General features: G+C 50.2%; 20 non-coding genes across 20 annotated transcripts; all 20 read left to right on the top strand.

The window, feature by feature from the left end:
* Positions 1-78: 78 nt before the first annotated feature.
* On the top strand, positions 79-243 carry LOC136426252 (U1 spliceosomal RNA). The gene has a single exon (XR_010754194.1). It is a non-coding gene; the product is annotated as a U1 spliceosomal RNA (small nuclear RNA).
* A 974-nt stretch (positions 244-1,217) lies between these two features.
* LOC136426251 (U1 spliceosomal RNA) lies at positions 1,218-1,382 on the top strand. Its single transcript, XR_010754193.1, has one exon. It is a non-coding gene; the product is annotated as a U1 spliceosomal RNA (small nuclear RNA).
* Positions 1,383-2,354: 972 nt separating this feature from the next.
* On the top strand, positions 2,355-2,519 carry LOC136426250 (U1 spliceosomal RNA). The gene has a single exon (XR_010754192.1). It is a non-coding gene; the product is annotated as a U1 spliceosomal RNA (small nuclear RNA).
* A 973-nt stretch (positions 2,520-3,492) lies between these two features.
* On the top strand, positions 3,493-3,657 carry LOC136426248 (U1 spliceosomal RNA). The gene has a single exon (XR_010754190.1). It is a non-coding gene; the product is annotated as a U1 spliceosomal RNA (small nuclear RNA).
* A 974-nt stretch (positions 3,658-4,631) lies between these two features.
* LOC136426247 (U1 spliceosomal RNA) lies at positions 4,632-4,796 on the top strand. Its single transcript, XR_010754189.1, has one exon. It is a non-coding gene; the product is annotated as a U1 spliceosomal RNA (small nuclear RNA).
* A 973-nt stretch (positions 4,797-5,769) lies between these two features.
* Positions 5,770-5,934, top strand: LOC136426246 (U1 spliceosomal RNA). Its single transcript, XR_010754188.1, has one exon. It is a non-coding gene; the product is annotated as a U1 spliceosomal RNA (small nuclear RNA).
* A 968-nt stretch (positions 5,935-6,902) lies between these two features.
* LOC136426245 (U1 spliceosomal RNA) lies at positions 6,903-7,067 on the top strand. The gene has a single exon (XR_010754187.1). It is a non-coding gene; the product is annotated as a U1 spliceosomal RNA (small nuclear RNA).
* A 974-nt stretch (positions 7,068-8,041) lies between these two features.
* LOC136426244 (U1 spliceosomal RNA) lies at positions 8,042-8,206 on the top strand. Its single transcript, XR_010754186.1, has one exon. It is a non-coding gene; the product is annotated as a U1 spliceosomal RNA (small nuclear RNA).
* A 975-nt stretch (positions 8,207-9,181) lies between these two features.
* On the top strand, positions 9,182-9,346 carry LOC136426243 (U1 spliceosomal RNA). Its single transcript, XR_010754185.1, has one exon. It is a non-coding gene; the product is annotated as a U1 spliceosomal RNA (small nuclear RNA).
* Positions 9,347-10,317: 971 nt separating this feature from the next.
* On the top strand, positions 10,318-10,482 carry LOC136426241 (U1 spliceosomal RNA). Its single transcript, XR_010754184.1, has one exon. It is a non-coding gene; the product is annotated as a U1 spliceosomal RNA (small nuclear RNA).
* A 975-nt stretch (positions 10,483-11,457) lies between these two features.
* LOC136426240 (U1 spliceosomal RNA) lies at positions 11,458-11,622 on the top strand. The gene has a single exon (XR_010754183.1). It is a non-coding gene; the product is annotated as a U1 spliceosomal RNA (small nuclear RNA).
* A 975-nt stretch (positions 11,623-12,597) lies between these two features.
* Positions 12,598-12,762, top strand: LOC136426239 (U1 spliceosomal RNA). Its single transcript, XR_010754182.1, has one exon. It is a non-coding gene; the product is annotated as a U1 spliceosomal RNA (small nuclear RNA).
* Positions 12,763-13,733: 971 nt separating this feature from the next.
* On the top strand, positions 13,734-13,898 carry LOC136426238 (U1 spliceosomal RNA). Its single transcript, XR_010754181.1, has one exon. It is a non-coding gene; the product is annotated as a U1 spliceosomal RNA (small nuclear RNA).
* A 975-nt stretch (positions 13,899-14,873) lies between these two features.
* Positions 14,874-15,038, top strand: LOC136426236 (U1 spliceosomal RNA). The gene has a single exon (XR_010754179.1). It is a non-coding gene; the product is annotated as a U1 spliceosomal RNA (small nuclear RNA).
* Positions 15,039-16,009: 971 nt separating this feature from the next.
* LOC136426235 (U1 spliceosomal RNA) lies at positions 16,010-16,174 on the top strand. Its single transcript, XR_010754178.1, has one exon. It is a non-coding gene; the product is annotated as a U1 spliceosomal RNA (small nuclear RNA).
* A 975-nt stretch (positions 16,175-17,149) lies between these two features.
* On the top strand, positions 17,150-17,314 carry LOC136426234 (U1 spliceosomal RNA). The gene has a single exon (XR_010754177.1). It is a non-coding gene; the product is annotated as a U1 spliceosomal RNA (small nuclear RNA).
* Positions 17,315-18,289: 975 nt separating this feature from the next.
* On the top strand, positions 18,290-18,454 carry LOC136426233 (U1 spliceosomal RNA). Its single transcript, XR_010754176.1, has one exon. It is a non-coding gene; the product is annotated as a U1 spliceosomal RNA (small nuclear RNA).
* Positions 18,455-19,425: 971 nt separating this feature from the next.
* Positions 19,426-19,590, top strand: LOC136426232 (U1 spliceosomal RNA). The gene has a single exon (XR_010754175.1). It is a non-coding gene; the product is annotated as a U1 spliceosomal RNA (small nuclear RNA).
* A 975-nt stretch (positions 19,591-20,565) lies between these two features.
* Positions 20,566-20,730, top strand: LOC136426230 (U1 spliceosomal RNA). The gene has a single exon (XR_010754173.1). It is a non-coding gene; the product is annotated as a U1 spliceosomal RNA (small nuclear RNA).
* Positions 20,731-21,701: 971 nt separating this feature from the next.
* On the top strand, positions 21,702-21,866 carry LOC136426229 (U1 spliceosomal RNA). The gene has a single exon (XR_010754172.1). It is a non-coding gene; the product is annotated as a U1 spliceosomal RNA (small nuclear RNA).
* The last annotated feature ends 107 nt before the right edge of the window (positions 21,867-21,973 follow it).

Below are 21,973 nucleotides of genomic sequence, written 5' to 3'. Positions count from 1 at the left end.
GTTGTGAGTTTCGCGCAAGAGCCACAAATAAAAGAAAACCTTTTCCGCCGCGGCACCAACGTCAAGGTGTCTATCGGCATACTTACCTGGCAGAGATGGCACGTTGATCATGAAGGACGTCCGTCCAGAGCGAGGGTAGGCCATTGCACACCCGGCCTGCTTGACCTTTGCGATTACCCCAAATGCGGGTAACTCGGCTGCGTAATTTATGATAGTGGGGGTCTGCGTTCGCGCTAACCCCCGCAAATACAATCCAAAAGCAGTTTACACCCACACCACACCGCTACAATACCCGCTCGTGTCGCCACCGTCTCTAATCCGTTACTCCGCCCTCTCCCAAGGCCCAGGGCGATAGCCGCGGATAGCCGCACAGAGGCGCTTTCAGTGGGAAGGCGCTCTCTTGGCGGCTACCGTGTTACGCCTTGGGAGAGGGTGGAAAAATGAATTATAGACAGTGGCGACAGGTGCTCATTGAGATTCTATGCTTTCAGGTGCAGATGTTCTTGGAATGCCATGCCCGGAATTCACGTCACAGATGGACAGGTGCGTTCTAGTACCTCTACAGCACCATGCTCACATTCTACAACACCAGCATTTATTCATAAGTAAAAGCGATTCAGTTTCATATAGTTTCTTAGTTGACGGGAGGCGGGCGAACTTGAAACATACATTATCTACGTTGCCCCCGCGTCGCACGGATCACTCCGCCTGTCCCGCTTTACCGACATGTCCACATCCGCCTTTAGGCGGTTGCATTTTCGATTATAAAAGGAACATTTGGGAAAAAAGTAGCATGATGTGTGGGGCACTAAACGTACTCATCCTACGGAACATTGAAAGGTAGGATATGTAAGGAAAATGATGATTCTCCGTGCTTTTAATAGGTGCTATATTCGTTGGGGGGGGGGGGGGGGGGGGTGCATGTATGTATGTATATATGTATATACTGTCTGTCGGGCCGCCTCGCCGTGAACTCGAATGCCCGTTTACGATATCCATGCGACGTTTTGTTGAGGAGGTTGAGTTAATTTCCACCTGTCCACGGTAATGTCATTAACGGCAAATAGGAAGTCATGTCGCCTGTAGCGACAGAGGATATGTCTATCCATGCGTTTAAAAAGAGACACATGAGTGGTGTAGTTGTGAGTTTCGCGCAAGAGCCACAAATAAAAGAAAACCTTTTCCGCCGCGGCACCAACGTCAAGGTGTCTATCGGCATACTTACCTGGCAGAGATGGCACGTTGATCATGAAGGACGTCCGTCCAGAGCGAGGGTAGGCCATTGCACACCCGGCCTGCTTGACCTTTGCGATTACCCCAAATGCGGGTAACTCGGCTGCGTAATTTATGATAGTGGGGGTCTGCGTTCGCGCTAACCCCCGCAAATACAATCCAAAAGCAGTTTACACCCACACCACACCGCTACAATACCCGCTCGTGTCGCCACCGTCTCTAATCCGTTACTCCGCCCTCTCCCAAGGCCCAGGGCGATAGCCGCGGATAGCCGCACAGAGGCGCTTTCAGTGGGAAGGCGCTCTCTTGGCGGCTACCGTGTTACGCCTTGGGAGAGGGTGGAAAAATGAATTATAGACAGTGGCGACAGGTGCTCATTGAGATTCTATGCTTTCAGGTGCAGATGTTCTTGGAATGCCATGCCCGGAATTCACGTCACAGATGGACAGGTGCGTTCTAGTACCTCTACAGCACCATGCTCACATTCTACAACACCAGCATTTATTCATAAGTAAAAGCGATTCAGTTTCATATAGTTTCTTAGTTGACGGGAGGCGGGCGAACTTGAAACATACATTATCTACGTTGCCCCCGCGTCGCACGGATCACTCCGCCTGTCCCGCTTTACCGACATGTCCACATCCGCCTTTAGGCGGTTGCATTTTCGATTATAAAAGGAACATTTGGGAAAAAAGTAGCATGATGTGTGGGGCACTAAACGTACTCATCCTACGGAACATTGAAAGGTAGGATATGTAAGGAAAATGATGATTCTCCGTGCTTTTAATAGGTGCTATATTCGTTGGGGGGGGGGGGGGGGGGTGCATGTATGTATGTATATATGTATATACTGTCTGTCGGGCCGCCTCGCCGTGAACTCGAATGCCCGTTTACGATATCCATGCGACGTTTTGTTGAGGAGGTTGAGTTAATTTCCACCTGTCCACGGTAATGTCATTAACGGCAAATAGGAAGTCATGTCGCCTGTAGCGACAGAGGATATGTCTATCCATGCGTTTAAAAAGAGACACATGAGTGGTGTAGTTGTGAGTTTCGCGCAAGAGCCACAAATAAAAGAAAACCTTTTCCGCCGCGGCACCAACGTCAAGGTGTCTATCGGCATACTTACCTGGCAGAGATGGCACGTTGATCATGAAGGACGTCCGTCCAGAGCGAGGGTAGGCCATTGCACACCCGGCCTGCTTGACCTTTGCGATTACCCCAAATGCGGGTAACTCGGCTGCGTAATTTATGATAGTGGGGGTCTGCGTTCGCGCTAACCCCCGCAAATACAATCCAAAAGCAGTTTACACCCACACCACACCGCTACAATACCCGCTCGTGTCGCCACCGTCTCTAATCCGTTACTCCGCCCTCTCCCAAGGCCCAGGGCGATAGCCGCGGATAGCCGCACAGAGGCGCTTTCAGTGGGAAGGCGCTCTCTTGGCGGCTACCGTGTTACGCCTTGGGAGAGGGTGGAAAAATGAATTATAGACAGTGGCGACAGGTGCTCATTGAGATTCTATGCTTTCAGGTGCAGATGTTCTTGGAATGCCATGCCCGGAATTCACGTCACAGATGGACAGGTGCGTTCTAGTACCTCTACAGCACCATGCTCACATTCTACAACACCAGCATTTATTCATAAGTAAAAGCGATTCAGTTTCATATAGTTTCTTAGTTGACGGGAGGCGGGCGAACTTGAAACATACATTATCTACGTTGCCCCCGCGTCGCACGGATCACTCCGCCTGTCCCGCTTTACCGACATGTCCACATCCGCCTTTAGGCGGTTGCATTTTCGATTATAAAAGGAACATTTGGGAAAAAAGTAGCATGATGTGTGGGGCACTAAACGTACTCATCCTACGGAACATTGAAAGGTAGGATATGTAAGGAAAATGATGATTCTCCGTGCTTTTAATAGGTGCTATATTCGTTGGGGGGGGGGGGGGGGGGGTGCATGTATGTATGTATATATGTATATACTGTCTGTCGGGCCGCCTCGCCGTGAACTCGAATGCCCGTTTACGATATCCATGCGACGTTTTGTTGAGGAGGTTGAGTTAATTTCCACCTGTCCACGGTAATGTCATTAACGGCAAATAGGAAGTCATGTCGCCTGTAGCGACAGAGGATATGTCTATCCATGCGTTTAAAAAGAGACACATGAGTGGTGTAGTTGTGAGTTTCGCGCAAGAGCCACAAATAAAAGAAAACCTTTTCCGCCGCGGCACCAACGTCAAGGTGTCTATCGGCATACTTACCTGGCAGAGATGGCACGTTGATCATGAAGGACGTCCGTCCAGAGCGAGGGTAGGCCATTGCACACCCGGCCTGCTTGACCTTTGCGATTACCCCAAATGCGGGTAACTCGGCTGCGTAATTTATGATAGTGGGGGTCTGCGTTCGCGCTAACCCCCGCAAATACAATCCAAAAGCAGTTTACACCCACACCACACCGCTACAATACCCGCTCGTGTCGCCACCGTCTCTAATCCGTTACTCCGCCCTCTCCCAAGGCCCAGGGCGATAGCCGCGGATAGCCGCACAGAGGCGCTTTCAGTGGGAAGGCGCTCTCTTGGCGGCTACCGTGTTACGCCTTGGGAGAGGGTGGAAAAATGAATTATAGACAGTGGCGACAGGTGCTCATTGAGATTCTATGCTTTCAGGTGCAGATGTTCTTGGAATGCCATGCCCGGAATTCACGTCACAGATGGACAGGTGCGTTCTAGTACCTCTACAGCACCATGCTCACATTCTACAACACCAGCATTTATTCATAAGTAAAAGCGATTCAGTTTCATATAGTTTCTTAGTTGACGGGAGGCGGGCGAACTTGAAACATACATTATCTACGTTGCCCCCGCGTCGCACGGATCACTCCGCCTGTCCCGCTTTACCGACATGTCCACATCCGCCTTTAGGCGGTTGCATTTTCGATTATAAAAGGAACATTTGGGAAAAAAGTAGCATGATGTGTGGGGCACTAAACGTACTCATCCTACGGAACATTGAAAGGTAGGATATGTAAGGAAAATGATGATTCTCCGTGCTTTTAATAGGTGCTATATTCGTTGGGGGGGGGGGGGGGGGGGGTGCATGTATGTATGTATATATGTATATACTGTCTGTCGGGCCGCCTCGCCGTGAACTCGAATGCCCGTTTACGATATCCATGCGACGTTTTGTTGAGGAGGTTGAGTTAATTTCCACCTGTCCACGGTAATGTCATTAACGGCAAATAGGAAGTCATGTCGCCTGTAGCGACAGAGGATATGTCTATCCATGCGTTTAAAAAGAGACACATGAGTGGTGTAGTTGTGAGTTTCGCGCAAGAGCCACAAATAAAAGAAAACCTTTTCCGCCGCGGCACCAACGTCAAGGTGTCTATCGGCATACTTACCTGGCAGAGATGGCACGTTGATCATGAAGGACGTCCGTCCAGAGCGAGGGTAGGCCATTGCACACCCGGCCTGCTTGACCTTTGCGATTACCCCAAATGCGGGTAACTCGGCTGCGTAATTTATGATAGTGGGGGTCTGCGTTCGCGCTAACCCCCGCAAATACAATCCAAAAGCAGTTTACACCCACACCACACCGCTACAATACCCGCTCGTGTCGCCACCGTCTCTAATCCGTTACTCCGCCCTCTCCCAAGGCCCAGGGCGATAGCCGCGGATAGCCGCACAGAGGCGCTTTCAGTGGGAAGGCGCTCTCTTGGCGGCTACCGTGTTACGCCTTGGGAGAGGGTGGAAAAATGAATTATAGACAGTGGCGACAGGTGCTCATTGAGATTCTATGCTTTCAGGTGCAGATGTTCTTGGAATGCCATGCCCGGAATTCACGTCACAGATGGACAGGTGCGTTCTAGTACCTCTACAGCACCATGCTCACATTCTACAACACCAGCATTTATTCATAAGTAAAAGCGATTCAGTTTCATATAGTTTCTTAGTTGACGGGAGGCGGGCGAACTTGAAACATACATTATCTACGTTGCCCCCGCGTCGCACGGATCACTCCGCCTGTCCCGCTTTACCGACATGTCCACATCCGCCTTTAGGCGGTTGCATTTTCGATTATAAAAGGAACATTTGGGAAAAAAGTAGCATGATGTGTGGGGCACTAAACGTACTCATCCTACGGAACATTGAAAGGTAGGATATGTAAGGAAAATGATGATTCTCCGTGCTTTTAATAGGTGCTATATTCGTTGGGGGGGGGGGGGGGGGGGTGCATGTATGTATGTATATATGTATATACTGTCTGTCGGGCCGCCTCGCCGTGAACTCGAATGCCCGTTTACGATATCCATGCGACGTTTTGTTGAGGAGGTTGAGTTAATTTCCACCTGTCCACGGTAATGTCATTAACGGCAAATAGGAAGTCATGTCGCCTGTAGCGACAGAGGATATGTCTATCCATGCGTTTAAAAAGAGACACATGAGTGGTGTAGTTGTGAGTTTCGCGCAAGAGCCACAAATAAAAGAAAACCTTTTCCGCCGCGGCACCAACGTCAAGGTGTCTATCGGCATACTTACCTGGCAGAGATGGCACGTTGATCATGAAGGACGTCCGTCCAGAGCGAGGGTAGGCCATTGCACACCCGGCCTGCTTGACCTTTGCGATTACCCCAAATGCGGGTAACTCGGCTGCGTAATTTATGATAGTGGGGGTCTGCGTTCGCGCTAACCCCCGCAAATACAATCCAAAAGCAGTTTACACCCACACCACACCGCTACAATACCCGCTCGTGTCGCCACCGTCTCTAATCCGTTACTCCGCCCTCTCCCAAGGCCCAGGGCGATAGCCGCGGATAGCCGCACAGAGGCGCTTTCAGTGGGAAGGCGCTCTCTTGGCGGCTACCGTGTTACGCCTTGGGAGAGGGTGGAAAAATGAATTATAGACAGTGGCGACAGGTGCTCATTGAGATTCTATGCTTTCAGGTGCAGATGTTCTTGGAATGCCATGCCCGGAATTCACGTCACAGATGGACAGGTGCGTTCTAGTACCTCTACAGCACCATGCTCACATTCTACAACACCAGCATTTATTCATAAGTAAAAGCGATTCAGTTTCATATAGTTTCTTAGTTGACGGGAGGCGGGCGAACTTGAAACATACATTATCTACGTTGCCCCCGCGTCGCACGGATCACTCCGCCTGTCCCGCTTTACCGACATGTCCACATCCGCCTTTAGGCGGTTGCATTTTCGATTATAAAAGGAACATTTGGGAAAAAAGTAGCATGATGTGTGGGGCACTAAACGTACTCATCCTACGGAACATTGAAAGGTAGGATATGTAAGGAAAATGATGATTCTCCGTGCTTTTAATAGGTGCTATATTCGGGGGGGGGGGGGGGGGTGCATGTATGTATGTATATATGTATATACTGTCTGTCGGGCCGCCTCGCCGTGAACTCGAATGCCCGTTTACGATATCCATGCGACGTTTTGTTGAGGAGGTTGAGTTAATTTCCACCTGTCCACGGTAATGTCATTAACGGCAAATAGGAAGTCATGTCGCCTGTAGCGACAGAGGATATGTCTATCCATGCGTTTAAAAAGAGACACATGAGTGGTGTAGTTGTGAGTTTCGCGCAAGAGCCACAAATAAAAGAAAACCTTTTCCGCCGCGGCACCAACGTCAAGGTGTCTATCGGCATACTTACCTGGCAGAGATGGCACGTTGATCATGAAGGACGTCCGTCCAGAGCGAGGGTAGGCCATTGCACACCCGGCCTGCTTGACCTTTGCGATTACCCCAAATGCGGGTAACTCGGCTGCGTAATTTATGATAGTGGGGGTCTGCGTTCGCGCTAACCCCCGCAAATACAATCCAAAAGCAGTTTACACCCACACCACACCGCTACAATACCCGCTCGTGTCGCCACCGTCTCTAATCCGTTACTCCGCCCTCTCCCAAGGCCCAGGGCGATAGCCGCGGATAGCCGCACAGAGGCGCTTTCAGTGGGAAGGCGCTCTCTTGGCGGCTACCGTGTTACGCCTTGGGAGAGGGTGGAAAAATGAATTATAGACAGTGGCGACAGGTGCTCATTGAGATTCTATGCTTTCAGGTGCAGATGTTCTTGGAATGCCATGCCCGGAATTCACGTCACAGATGGACAGGTGCGTTCTAGTACCTCTACAGCACCATGCTCACATTCTACAACACCAGCATTTATTCATAAGTAAAAGCGATTCAGTTTCATATAGTTTCTTAGTTGACGGGAGGCGGGCGAACTTGAAACATACATTATCTACGTTGCCCCCGCGTCGCACGGATCACTCCGCCTGTCCCGCTTTACCGACATGTCCACATCCGCCTTTAGGCGGTTGCATTTTCGATTATAAAAGGAACATTTGGGAAAAAAGTAGCATGATGTGTGGGGCACTAAACGTACTCATCCTACGGAACATTGAAAGGTAGGATATGTAAGGAAAATGATGATTCTCCGTGCTTTTAATAGGTGCTATATTCGTTGGGGGGGGGGGGGGGGGGGGTGCATGTATGTATGTATATATGTATATACTGTCTGTCGGGCCGCCTCGCCGTGAACTCGAATGCCCGTTTACGATATCCATGCGACGTTTTGTTGAGGAGGTTGAGTTAATTTCCACCTGTCCACGGTAATGTCATTAACGGCAAATAGGAAGTCATGTCGCCTGTAGCGACAGAGGATATGTCTATCCATGCGTTTAAAAAGAGACACATGAGTGGTGTAGTTGTGAGTTTCGCGCAAGAGCCACAAATAAAAGAAAACCTTTTCCGCCGCGGCACCAACGTCAAGGTGTCTATCGGCATACTTACCTGGCAGAGATGGCACGTTGATCATGAAGGACGTCCGTCCAGAGCGAGGGTAGGCCATTGCACACCCGGCCTGCTTGACCTTTGCGATTACCCCAAATGCGGGTAACTCGGCTGCGTAATTTATGATAGTGGGGGTCTGCGTTCGCGCTAACCCCCGCAAATACAATCCAAAAGCAGTTTACACCCACACCACACCGCTACAATACCCGCTCGTGTCGCCACCGTCTCTAATCCGTTACTCCGCCCTCTCCCAAGGCCCAGGGCGATAGCCGCGGATAGCCGCACAGAGGCGCTTTCAGTGGGAAGGCGCTCTCTTGGCGGCTACCGTGTTACGCCTTGGGAGAGGGTGGAAAAATGAATTATAGACAGTGGCGACAGGTGCTCATTGAGATTCTATGCTTTCAGGTGCAGATGTTCTTGGAATGCCATGCCCGGAATTCACGTCACAGATGGACAGGTGCGTTCTAGTACCTCTACAGCACCATGCTCACATTCTACAACACCAGCATTTATTCATAAGTAAAAGCGATTCAGTTTCATATAGTTTCTTAGTTGACGGGAGGCGGGCGAACTTGAAACATACATTATCTACGTTGCCCCCGCGTCGCACGGATCACTCCGCCTGTCCCGCTTTACCGACATGTCCACATCCGCCTTTAGGCGGTTGCATTTTCGATTATAAAAGGAACATTTGGGAAAAAAGTAGCATGATGTGTGGGGCACTAAACGTACTCATCCTACGGAACATTGAAAGGTAGGATATGTAAGGAAAATGATGATTCTCCGTGCTTTTAATAGGTGCTATATTCGTTGGGGGGGGGGGGGGGGGGGGGTGCATGTATGTATGTATATATGTATATACTGTCTGTCGGGCCGCCTCGCCGTGAACTCGAATGCCCGTTTACGATATCCATGCGACGTTTTGTTGAGGAGGTTGAGTTAATTTCCACCTGTCCACGGTAATGTCATTAACGGCAAATAGGAAGTCATGTCGCCTGTAGCGACAGAGGATATGTCTATCCATGCGTTTAAAAAGAGACACATGAGTGGTGTAGTTGTGAGTTTCGCGCAAGAGCCACAAATAAAAGAAAACCTTTTCCGCCGCGGCACCAACGTCAAGGTGTCTATCGGCATACTTACCTGGCAGAGATGGCACGTTGATCATGAAGGACGTCCGTCCAGAGCGAGGGTAGGCCATTGCACACCCGGCCTGCTTGACCTTTGCGATTACCCCAAATGCGGGTAACTCGGCTGCGTAATTTATGATAGTGGGGGTCTGCGTTCGCGCTAACCCCCGCAAATACAATCCAAAAGCAGTTTACACCCACACCACACCGCTACAATACCCGCTCGTGTCGCCACCGTCTCTAATCCGTTACTCCGCCCTCTCCCAAGGCCCAGGGCGATAGCCGCGGATAGCCGCACAGAGGCGCTTTCAGTGGGAAGGCGCTCTCTTGGCGGCTACCGTGTTACGCCTTGGGAGAGGGTGGAAAAATGAATTATAGACAGTGGCGACAGGTGCTCATTGAGATTCTATGCTTTCAGGTGCAGATGTTCTTGGAATGCCATGCCCGGAATTCACGTCACAGATGGACAGGTGCGTTCTAGTACCTCTACAGCACCATGCTCACATTCTACAACACCAGCATTTATTCATAAGTAAAAGCGATTCAGTTTCATATAGTTTCTTAGTTGACGGGAGGCGGGCGAACTTGAAACATACATTATCTACGTTGCCCCCGCGTCGCACGGATCACTCCGCCTGTCCCGCTTTACCGACATGTCCACATCCGCCTTTAGGCGGTTGCATTTTCGATTATAAAAGGAACATTTGGGAAAAAAGTAGCATGATGTGTGGGGCACTAAACGTACTCATCCTACGGAACATTGAAAGGTAGGATATGTAAGGAAAATGATGATTCTCCGTGCTTTTAATAGGTGCTATATTCGTTGGGGGGGGGGGGGGGGGTGCATGTATGTATGTATATATGTATATACTGTCTGTCGGGCCGCCTCGCCGTGAACTCGAATGCCCGTTTACGATATCCATGCGACGTTTTGTTGAGGAGGTTGAGTTAATTTCCACCTGTCCACGGTAATGTCATTAACGGCAAATAGGAAGTCATGTCGCCTGTAGCGACAGAGGATATGTCTATCCATGCGTTTAAAAAGAGACACATGAGTGGTGTAGTTGTGAGTTTCGCGCAAGAGCCACAAATAAAAGAAAACCTTTTCCGCCGCGGCACCAACGTCAAGGTGTCTATCGGCATACTTACCTGGCAGAGATGGCACGTTGATCATGAAGGACGTCCGTCCAGAGCGAGGGTAGGCCATTGCACACCCGGCCTGCTTGACCTTTGCGATTACCCCAAATGCGGGTAACTCGGCTGCGTAATTTATGATAGTGGGGGTCTGCGTTCGCGCTAACCCCCGCAAATACAATCCAAAAGCAGTTTACACCCACACCACACCGCTACAATACCCGCTCGTGTCGCCACCGTCTCTAATCCGTTACTCCGCCCTCTCCCAAGGCCCAGGGCGATAGCCGCGGATAGCCGCACAGAGGCGCTTTCAGTGGGAAGGCGCTCTCTTGGCGGCTACCGTGTTACGCCTTGGGAGAGGGTGGAAAAATGAATTATAGACAGTGGCGACAGGTGCTCATTGAGATTCTATGCTTTCAGGTGCAGATGTTCTTGGAATGCCATGCCCGGAATTCACGTCACAGATGGACAGGTGCGTTCTAGTACCTCTACAGCACCATGCTCACATTCTACAACACCAGCATTTATTCATAAGTAAAAGCGATTCAGTTTCATATAGTTTCTTAGTTGACGGGAGGCGGGCGAACTTGAAACATACATTATCTACGTTGCCCCCGCGTCGCACGGATCACTCCGCCTGTCCCGCTTTACCGACATGTCCACATCCGCCTTTAGGCGGTTGCATTTTCGATTATAAAAGGAACATTTGGGAAAAAAGTAGCATGATGTGTGGGGCACTAAACGTACTCATCCTACGGAACATTGAAAGGTAGGATATGTAAGGAAAATGATGATTCTCCGTGCTTTTAATAGGTGCTATATTCGTTGGGGGGGGGGGGGGGGGGGGGTGCATGTATGTATGTATATATGTATATACTGTCTGTCGGGCCGCCTCGCCGTGAACTCGAATGCCCGTTTACGATATCCATGCGACGTTTTGTTGAGGAGGTTGAGTTAATTTCCACCTGTCCACGGTAATGTCATTAACGGCAAATAGGAAGTCATGTCGCCTGTAGCGACAGAGGATATGTCTATCCATGCGTTTAAAAAGAGACACATGAGTGGTGTAGTTGTGAGTTTCGCGCAAGAGCCACAAATAAAAGAAAACCTTTTCCGCCGCGGCACCAACGTCAAGGTGTCTATCGGCATACTTACCTGGCAGAGATGGCACGTTGATCATGAAGGACGTCCGTCCAGAGCGAGGGTAGGCCATTGCACACCCGGCCTGCTTGACCTTTGCGATTACCCCAAATGCGGGTAACTCGGCTGCGTAATTTATGATAGTGGGGGTCTGCGTTCGCGCTAACCCCCGCAAATACAATCCAAAAGCAGTTTACACCCACACCACACCGCTACAATACCCGCTCGTGTCGCCACCGTCTCTAATCCGTTACTCCGCCCTCTCCCAAGGCCCAGGGCGATAGCCGCGGATAGCCGCACAGAGGCGCTTTCAGTGGGAAGGCGCTCTCTTGGCGGCTACCGTGTTACGCCTTGGGAGAGGGTGGAAAAATGAATTATAGACAGTGGCGACAGGTGCTCATTGAGATTCTATGCTTTCAGGTGCAGATGTTCTTGGAATGCCATGCCCGGAATTCACGTCACAGATGGACAGGTGCGTTCTAGTACCTCTACAGCACCATGCTCACATTCTACAACACCAGCATTTATTCATAAGTAAAAGCGATTCAGTTTCATATAGTTTCTTAGTTGACGGGAGGCGGGCGAACTTGAAACATACATTATCTACGTTGCCCCCGCGTCGCACGGATCACTCCGCCTGTCCCGCTTTACCGACATGTCCACATCCGCCTTTAGGCGGTTGCATTTTCGATTATAAAAGGAACATTTGGGAAAAAAGTAGCATGATGTGTGGGGCACTAAACGTACTCATCCTACGGAACATTGAAAGGTAGGATATGTAAGGAAAATGATGATTCTCCGTGCTTTTAATAGGTGCTATATTCGTTGGGGGGGGGGGGGGGGGGGGGTGCATGTATGTATGTATATATGTATATACTGTCTGTCGGGCCGCCTCGCCGTGAACTCGAATGCCCGTTTACGATATCCATGCGACGTTTTGTTGAGGAGGTTGAGTTAATTTCCACCTGTCCACGGTAATGTCATTAACGGCAAATAGGAAGTCATGTCGCCTGTAGCGACAGAGGATATGTCTATCCATGCGTTTAAAAAGAGACACATGAGTGGTGTAGTTGTGAGTTTCGCGCAAGAGCCACAAATAAAAGAAAACCTTTTCCGCCGCGGCACCAACGTCAAGGTGTCTATCGGCATACTTACCTGGCAGAGATGGCACGTTGATCATGAAGGACGTCCGTCCAGAGCGAGGGTAGGCCATTGCACACCCGGCCTGCTTGACCTTTGCGATTACCCCAAATGCGGGTAACTCGGCTGCGTAATTTATGATAGTGGGGGTCTGCGTTCGCGCTAACCCCCGCAAATACAATCCAAAAGCAGTTTACACCCACACCACACCGCTACAATACCCGCTCGTGTCGCCACCGTCTCTAATCCGTTACTCCGCCCTCTCCCAAGGCCCAGGGCGATAGCCGCGGATAGCCGCACAGAGGCGCTTTCAGTGGGAAGGCGCTCTCTTGGCGGCTACCGTGTTACGCCTTGGGAGAGGGTGGAAAAATGAATTATAGACAGTGGCGACAGGTGCTCATTGAGATTCTATGCTTTCAGGTGCAGATGTTCTTGGAATGCCATGCCCGGAATTCACGTCACAGATGGACAGGTGCGTTCTAGTACCTCTACAGCACCATGCTCACATTCTACAACACCAGCATTTATTCATAAGTAAAAGCGATTCAGTTTCATATAGTTTCTTAGTTGACGGGAGGCGGGCGAACTTGAAACATACATTATCTACGTTGCCCCCGCGTCGCACGGATCACTCCGCCTGTCCCGCTTTACCGACATGTCCACATCCGCCTTTAGGCGGTTGCATTTTCGATTATAAAAGGAACATTTGGGAAAAAAGTAGCATGATGTGTGGGGCACTAAACGTACTCATCCTACGGAACATTGAAAGGTAGGATATGTAAGGAAAATGATGATTCTCCGTGCTTTTAATAGGTGCTATATTCGTTGGGGGGGGGGGGGGGGGTGCATGTATGTATGTATATATGTATATACTGTCTGTCGGGCCGCCTCGCCGTGAACTCGAATGCCCGTTTACGATATCCATGCGACGTTTTGTTGAGGAGGTTGAGTTAATTTCCACCTGTCCACGGTAATGTCATTAACGGCAAATAGGAAGTCATGTCGCCTGTAGCGACAGAGGATATGTCTATCCATGCGTTTAAAAAGAGACACATGAGTGGTGTAGTTGTGAGTTTCGCGCAAGAGCCACAAATAAAAGAAAACCTTTTCCGCCGCGGCACCAACGTCAAGGTGTCTATCGGCATACTTACCTGGCAGAGATGGCACGTTGATCATGAAGGACGTCCGTCCAGAGCGAGGGTAGGCCATTGCACACCCGGCCTGCTTGACCTTTGCGATTACCCCAAATGCGGGTAACTCGGCTGCGTAATTTATGATAGTGGGGGTCTGCGTTCGCGCTAACCCCCGCAAATACAATCCAAAAGCAGTTTACACCCACACCACACCGCTACAATACCCGCTCGTGTCGCCACCGTCTCTAATCCGTTACTCCGCCCTCTCCCAAGGCCCAGGGCGATAGCCGCGGATAGCCGCACAGAGGCGCTTTCAGTGGGAAGGCGCTCTCTTGGCGGCTACCGTGTTACGCCTTGGGAGAGGGTGGAAAAATGAATTATAGACAGTGGCGACAGGTGCTCATTGAGATTCTATGCTTTCAGGTGCAGATGTTCTTGGAATGCCATGCCCGGAATTCACGTCACAGATGGACAGGTGCGTTCTAGTACCTCTACAGCACCATGCTCACATTCTACAACACCAGCATTTATTCATAAGTAAAAGCGATTCAGTTTCATATAGTTTCTTAGTTGACGGGAGGCGGGCGAACTTGAAACATACATTATCTACGTTGCCCCCGCGTCGCACGGATCACTCCGCCTGTCCCGCTTTACCGACATGTCCACATCCGCCTTTAGGCGGTTGCATTTTCGATTATAAAAGGAACATTTGGGAAAAAAGTAGCATGATGTGTGGGGCACTAAACGTACTCATCCTACGGAACATTGAAAGGTAGGATATGTAAGGAAAATGATGATTCTCCGTGCTTTTAATAGGTGCTATATTCGTTGGGGGGGGGGGGGGGGGGGGGTGCATGTATGTATGTATATATGTATATACTGTCTGTCGGGCCGCCTCGCCGTGAACTCGAATGCCCGTTTACGATATCCATGCGACGTTTTGTTGAGGAGGTTGAGTTAATTTCCACCTGTCCACGGTAATGTCATTAACGGCAAATAGGAAGTCATGTCGCCTGTAGCGACAGAGGATATGTCTATCCATGCGTTTAAAAAGAGACACATGAGTGGTGTAGTTGTGAGTTTCGCGCAAGAGCCACAAATAAAAGAAAACCTTTTCCGCCGCGGCACCAACGTCAAGGTGTCTATCGGCATACTTACCTGGCAGAGATGGCACGTTGATCATGAAGGACGTCCGTCCAGAGCGAGGGTAGGCCATTGCACACCCGGCCTGCTTGACCTTTGCGATTACCCCAAATGCGGGTAACTCGGCTGCGTAATTTATGATAGTGGGGGTCTGCGTTCGCGCTAACCCCCGCAAATACAATCCAAAAGCAGTTTACACCCACACCACACCGCTACAATACCCGCTCGTGTCGCCACCGTCTCTAATCCGTTACTCCGCCCTCTCCCAAGGCCCAGGGCGATAGCCGCGGATAGCCGCACAGAGGCGCTTTCAGTGGGAAGGCGCTCTCTTGGCGGCTACCGTGTTACGCCTTGGGAGAGGGTGGAAAAATGAATTATAGACAGTGGCGACAGGTGCTCATTGAGATTCTATGCTTTCAGGTGCAGATGTTCTTGGAATGCCATGCCCGGAATTCACGTCACAGATGGACAGGTGCGTTCTAGTACCTCTACAGCACCATGCTCACATTCTACAACACCAGCATTTATTCATAAGTAAAAGCGATTCAGTTTCATATAGTTTCTTAGTTGACGGGAGGCGGGCGAACTTGAAACATACATTATCTACGTTGCCCCCGCGTCGCACGGATCACTCCGCCTGTCCCGCTTTACCGACATGTCCACATCCGCCTTTAGGCGGTTGCATTTTCGATTATAAAAGGAACATTTGGGAAAAAAGTAGCATGATGTGTGGGGCACTAAACGTACTCATCCTACGGAACATTGAAAGGTAGGATATGTAAGGAAAATGATGATTCTCCGTGCTTTTAATAGGTGCTATATTCGTTGGGGGGGGGGGGGGGGGTGCATGTATGTATGTATATATGTATATACTGTCTGTCGGGCCGCCTCGCCGTGAACTCGAATGCCCGTTTACGATATCCATGCGACGTTTTGTTGAGGAGGTTGAGTTAATTTCCACCTGTCCACGGTAATGTCATTAACGGCAAATAGGAAGTCATGTCGCCTGTAGCGACAGAGGATATGTCTATCCATGCGTTTAAAAAGAGACACATGAGTGGTGTAGTTGTGAGTTTCGCGCAAGAGCCACAAATAAAAGAAAACCTTTTCCGCCGCGGCACCAACGTCAAGGTGTCTATCGGCATACTTACCTGGCAGAGATGGCACGTTGATCATGAAGGACGTCCGTCCAGAGCGAGGGTAGGCCATTGCACACCCGGCCTGCTTGACCTTTGCGATTACCCCAAATGCGGGTAACTCGGCTGCGTAATTTATGATAGTGGGGGTCTGCGTTCGCGCTAACCCCCGCAAATACAATCCAAAAGCAGTTTACACCCACACCACACCGCTACAATACCCGCTCGTGTCGCCACCGTCTCTAATCCGTTACTCCGCCCTCTCCCAAGGCCCAGGGCGATAGCCGCGGATAGCCGCACAGAGGCGCTTTCAGTGGGAAGGCGCTCTCTTGGCGGCTACCGTGTTACGCCTTGGGAGAGGGTGGAAAAATGAATTATAGACAGTGGCGACAGGTGCTCATTGAGATTCTATGCTTTCAGGTGCAGATGTTCTTGGAATGCCATGCCCGGAATTCACGTCACAGATGGACAGGTGCGTTCTAGTACCTCTACAGCACCATGCTCACATTCTACAACACCAGCATTTATTCATAAGTAAAAGCGATTCAGTTTCATATAGTTTCTTAGTTGACGGGAGGCGGGCGAACTTGAAACATACATTATCTACGTTGCCCCCGCGTCGCACGGATCACTCCGCCTGTCCCGCTTTACCGACATGTCCACATCCGCCTTTAGGCGGTTGCATTTTCGATTATAAAAGGAACATTTGGGAAAAAAGTAGCATGATGTGTGGGGCACTAAACGTACTCATCCTACGGAACATTGAAAGGTAGGATATGTAAGGAAAATGATGATTCTCCGTGCTTTTAATAGGTGCTATATTCGTTGGGGGGGGGGGGGGGGGGGGGTGCATGTATGTATGTATATATGTATATACTGTCTGTCGGGCCGCCTCGCCGTGAACTCGAATGCCCGTTTACGATATCCATGCGACGTTTTGTTGAGGAGGTTGAGTTAATTTCCACCTGTCCACGGTAATGTCATTAACGGCAAATAGGAAGTCATGTCGCCTGTAGCGACAGAGGATATGTCTATCCATGCGTTTAAAAAGAGACACATGAGTGGTGTAGTTGTGAGTTTCGCGCAAGAGCCACAAATAAAAGAAAACCTTTTCCGCCGCGGCACCAACGTCAAGGTGTCTATCGGCATACTTACCTGGCAGAGATGGCACGTTGATCATGAAGGACGTCCGTCCAGAGCGAGGGTAGGCCATTGCACACCCGGCCTGCTTGACCTTTGCGATTACCCCAAATGCGGGTAACTCGGCTGCGTAATTTATGATAGTGGGGGTCTGCGTTCGCGCTAACCCCCGCAAATACAATCCAAAAGCAGTTTACACCCACACCACACCGCTACAATACCCGCTCGTGTCGCCACCGTCTCTAATCCGTTACTCCGCCCTCTCCCAAGGCCCAGGGCGATAGCCGCGGATAGCCGCACAGAGGCGCTTTCAGTGGGAAGGCGCTCTCTTGGCGGCTACCGTGTTACGCCTTGGGAGAGGGTGGAAAAATGAATTATAGACAGTGGCGACAGGTGCTCATTGAGATTCTATGCTTTCAGGTGCAGATGTTCTTGGAATGCCATGCCCGGAATTCACGTCACAGATGGACAGGTGCGTTCTAGTACCTCTACAGCACCATGCTCACATTCTACAACACCAGCATTTATTCATAAGTAAAAGCGATTCAGTTTCATATAGTTTCTTAGTTGACGGGAGGCGGGCGAACTTGAAACATACATTATCTACGTTGCCCCCGCGTCGCACGGATCACTCCGCCTGTCCCGCTTTACCGACATGTCCACATCCGCCTTTAGGCGGTTGCATTTTCGATTATAAAAGGAACATTTGGGAAAAAAGTAGCATGATGTGTGGGGCACTAAACGTACTCATCCTACGGAACATTGAAAGGTAGGATATGTAAGGAAAATGATGATTCTCCGTGCTTTTAATAGGTGCTATATTCGTTGGGGGGGGGGGGGGGGGGGGGTGCATGTATGTATGTATATATGTATATACTGTCTGTCGGGCCGCCTCGCCGTGAACTCGAATGCCCGTTTACGATATCCATGCGACGTTTTGTTGAGGAGGTTGAGTTAATTTCCACCTGTCCACGGTAATGTCATTAACGGCAAATAGGAAGTCATGTCGCCTGTAGCGACAGAGGATATGTCTATCCATGCGTTTAAAAAGAGACACATGAGTGGTGTAGTTGTGAGTTTCGCGCAAGAGCCACAAATAAAAGAAAACCTTTTCCGCCGCGGCACCAACGTCAAGGTGTCTATCGGCATACTTACCTGGCAGAGATGGCACGTTGATCATGAAGGACGTCCGTCCAGAGCGAGGGTAGGCCATTGCACACCCGGCCTGCTTGACCTTTGCGATTACCCCAAATGCGGGTAACTCGGCTGCGTAATTTATGATAGTGGGGGTCTGCGTTCGCGCTAACCCCCGCAAATACAATCCAAAAGCAGTTTACACCCACACCACACCGCTACAATACCCGCTCGTGTCGCCACCGTCTCTAATCCGTTACTCCGCCCTCTCCCAAGGCCCAGGGCGATAGCCGCGGATAGCCGCACAGAGGCGCTTTCAGTGGGAAGGCGCTCTCTTGGCGGCTACCGTGTTACGCCTTGGGAGAGGGTGGAAAAATGAATTATAGACAGTGGCGACAGGTGCTCATTGAGATTCTATGCTTTCAGGTGCAGATGTTCTTGGAATGCCATGCCCGGAATTCACGTCACAGATGGACAGGTGCGTTCTAGTACCTCTACAGCACCATGCTCACATTCTACAACACCAGCATTTATTCATAAGTAAAAGCGATTCAGTTTCATATAGTTTCTTAGTTGACGGGAGGCGGGCGAACTTGAAACATACATTATCTACGTTGCCCCCGCGTCGCACGGATCACTCCGCCTGTCCCGCTTTACCGACATGTCCACATCCGCCTTTAGGCGGTTGCATTTTCGATTATAAAAGGAACATTTGGGAAAAAAGTAGCATGATGTGTGGGGCACTAAACGTACTCATCCTACGGAACATTGAAAGGTAGGATATGTAAGGAAAATGATGATTCTCCGTGCTTTTAATAGGTGCTATATTCGTTGGGGGGGGGGGGGGGGGTGCATGTATGTATGTATATATGTATATACTGTCTGTCGGGCCGCCTCGCCGTGAACTCGAATGCCCGTTTACGATATCCATGCGACGTTTTGTTGAGGAGGTTGAGTTAATTTCCACCTGTCCACGGTAATGTCATTAACGGCAAATAGGAAGTCATGTCGCCTGTAGCGACAGAGGATATGTCTATCCATGCGTTTAAAAAGAGACACATGAGTGGTGTAGTTGTGAGTTTCGCGCAAGAGCCACAAATAAAAGAAAACCTTTTCCGCCGCGGCACCAACGTCAAGGTGTCTATCGGCATACTTACCTGGCAGAGATGGCACGTTGATCATGAAGGACGTCCGTCCAGAGCGAGGGTAGGCCATTGCACACCCGGCCTGCTTGACCTTTGCGATTACCCCAAATGCGGGTAACTCGGCTGCGTAATTTATGATAGTGGGGGTCTGCGTTCGCGCTAACCCCCGCAAATACAATCCAAAAGCAGTTTACACCCACACCACACCGCTACAATACCCGCTCGTGTCGCCACCGTCTCTAATCCGTTACTCCGCCCTCTCCCAAGGCCCAGGGCGATAGCCGCGGATAGCCGCACAGAGGCGCTTTCAGTGGGAAGGCGCTCTCTTGGCGGCTACCGTGTTACGCCTTGGGAGAGGGTGGAAAAATGAATTATAGACAGTGGCGACAGGTGCTCATTGAGATTCTATGCTTTCAGGTGCAGATGTTCTTGGAATGCCATGCCCGGAATTCACGTCACAGATGGACAGGTGCGTTCTAGTACCTCTACAGCACCATGCTCACATTCTACAACACCAGCATTTATTCATAAGTAAAAGCGATTCAGTTTCATATAGTTTCTTAGTTGACGGGAGGCGGGCGAACTTGAAACATACATTATCTACGTTGCCCCCGCGTCGCACGGATCACTCCGCCTGTCCCGCTTTACCGACATGTCCACATCCGCCTTTAGGCGGTTGCATTTTCGATTATAAAAGGAACATTTGGGAAAAAAGTAGCATGATGTGTGGGGCACTAAACGTACTCATCCTACGGAACATTGAAAGGTAGGATATGTAAGGAAAATGATGATTCTCCGTGCTTTTAATAGGTGCTATATTCGTTGGGGGGGGGGGGGGGGGGGGGTGCATGTATGTATGTATATATGTATATACTGTCTGTCGGGCCGCCTCGCCGTGAACTCGAATGCCCGTTTACGATATCCATGCGACGTTTTGTTGAGGAGGTTGAGTTAATTTCCACCTGTCCACGGTAATGTCATTAACGGCAAATAGGAAGTCATGTCGCCTGTAGCGACAGAGGATATGTCTATCCATGCGTTTAAAAAGAGACACATGAGTGGTGTAGTTGTGAGTTTCGCGCAAGAGCCACAAATAAAAGAAAACCTTTTCCGCCGCGGCACCAACGTCAAGGTGTCTATCGGCATACTTACCTGGCAGAGATGGCACGTTGATCATGAAGGACGTCCGTCCAGAGCGAGGGTAGGCCATTGCACACCCGGCCTGCTTGACCTTTGCGATTACCCCAAATGCGGGTAACTCGGCTGCGTAATTTATGATAGTGGGGGTCTGCGTTCGCGCTAACCCCCGCAAATACAATCCAAAAGCAGTTTACACCCACACCACACCGCTACAATACCCGCTCGTGTCGCCACCGTCTCTAATCCGTTACTCCGCCCTCTCCCAAGGCCCAGGGCGATAGCCGCGGATAGCCGCACAGAGGCGCTTTCAGTGGGAAGGCGCTCTCTTGGCGGCTACCGTGTTACGCCTTGGGAGAGGGTGGAAAAATGAATTATAGACAGTGGCGACAGGTGCTCATTGAGATTCTATGCTTTCAGGTGCAGATGTTCTTGGAATGCCATGCCCGGAATTCACGTCACAGATGGACAGGTGCGTTCTAGTACCTCTACAGCACCATGCTCACATTCTACAACACCAGCATTTATTCATAAGTAAAAGCGATTCAGTTTCATATAGTTTCTTAGTTGACGGGAGGCGGGCGAACTTGAAACATACATTATCTACGTTGCCCCCGCGTCGCACGGATCACTCCGCCTGTCCCGCTTTACCGACATGTCCACATCCGCCTTTAGGCGGTTGCATTTTCGATTATAAAAGGAACATTTGGGAAAAAAGTAGCATGATGTGTGGGGCACTAAACGTACTCATCCTACGGAACATTGAAAGGTAGGATATGTAAGGAAAATGATGATTCTCCGTGCTTTTAATAGGTGCTATATTCGTTGGGGGGGGGGGGGGGGGTGCATGTATGTATGTATATATGTATATACTGTCTGTCGGGCCGCCTCGCCGTGAACTCGAATGCCCGTTTACGATATCCATGCGACGTTTTGTTGAGGAGGTTGAGTTAATTTCCACCTGTCCACGGTAATGTCATTAACGGCAAATAGGAAGTCATGTCGCCTGTAGCGACAGAGGATATGTCTATCCATGCGTTTAAAAAGAGACACATGAGTGGTGTAGTTGTGAGTTTCGCGCAAGAGCCACAAATAAAAGAAAACCTTTTCCGCCGCGGCACCAACGTCAAGGTGTCTATCGGCATACTTACCTGGCAGAGATGGCACGTTGATCATGAAGGACGTCCGTCCAGAGCGAGGGTAGGCCATTGCACACCCGGCCTGCTTGACCTTTGCGATTACCCCAAATGCGGGTAACTCGGCTGCGTAATTTATGATAGTGGGGGTCTGCGTTCGCGCTAACCCCCGCAAATACAATCCAAAAGCAGTTTACACCCACACCACACCGCTACAATACCCGCTCGTGTCGCCACCGTCTCTAATCCGTTACTCCGCCCTCTCCCAAGGCCCAGGGC

The sequence above is a fragment of the Branchiostoma lanceolatum genome, chromosome 1 (genome assembly GCF_035083965.1).
Source record: "Branchiostoma lanceolatum isolate klBraLanc5 chromosome 1, klBraLanc5.hap2, whole genome shotgun sequence".
In the NCBI taxonomy this organism is placed as follows: Eukaryota; Metazoa; Chordata; class Leptocardii; order Amphioxiformes; family Branchiostomatidae; genus Branchiostoma; species Branchiostoma lanceolatum.
The sequence above is the reverse complement of the archived record's forward strand: the minus strand, read 5'-3'. Positions and strand labels throughout refer to the sequence as shown.